Genomic DNA, 313 nt, shown 5'->3' on the forward strand with positions numbered 1-313 from the left:
AATTTTATTTATAATTTCCTTTTCTGTATACATTCCTTTCCTTTACACTTTCATTTCAATTCCTATTTTTAAACTTAGCCTTACCTTTCATTTATACTTTCCTTTCCTTTCCTTTCATACTTACCTTTGCTTTCCTTTCTGTTATAAATTCCCTTCTTTTATAATTCCCTTCCCTTACCATTATACCTACATTCCCTTTCTGTTCTGTAACATTTTCCTTTAGACCTTCCTTTCCATTCCTTTCTTTTTTTTAAATTCACCGCGCCTTTCCTTTTTTATATACTTCCATATCCTTACAATACTACGTACATTG

This window comes from Coturnix japonica, chromosome Z (genome assembly GCF_054131305.1).
Source record: "Coturnix japonica strain WE chromosome Z, WE-NBRP24, whole genome shotgun sequence".
Lineage (NCBI taxonomy): Eukaryota > Metazoa > Chordata > Aves > Galliformes > Phasianidae > Coturnix > Coturnix japonica.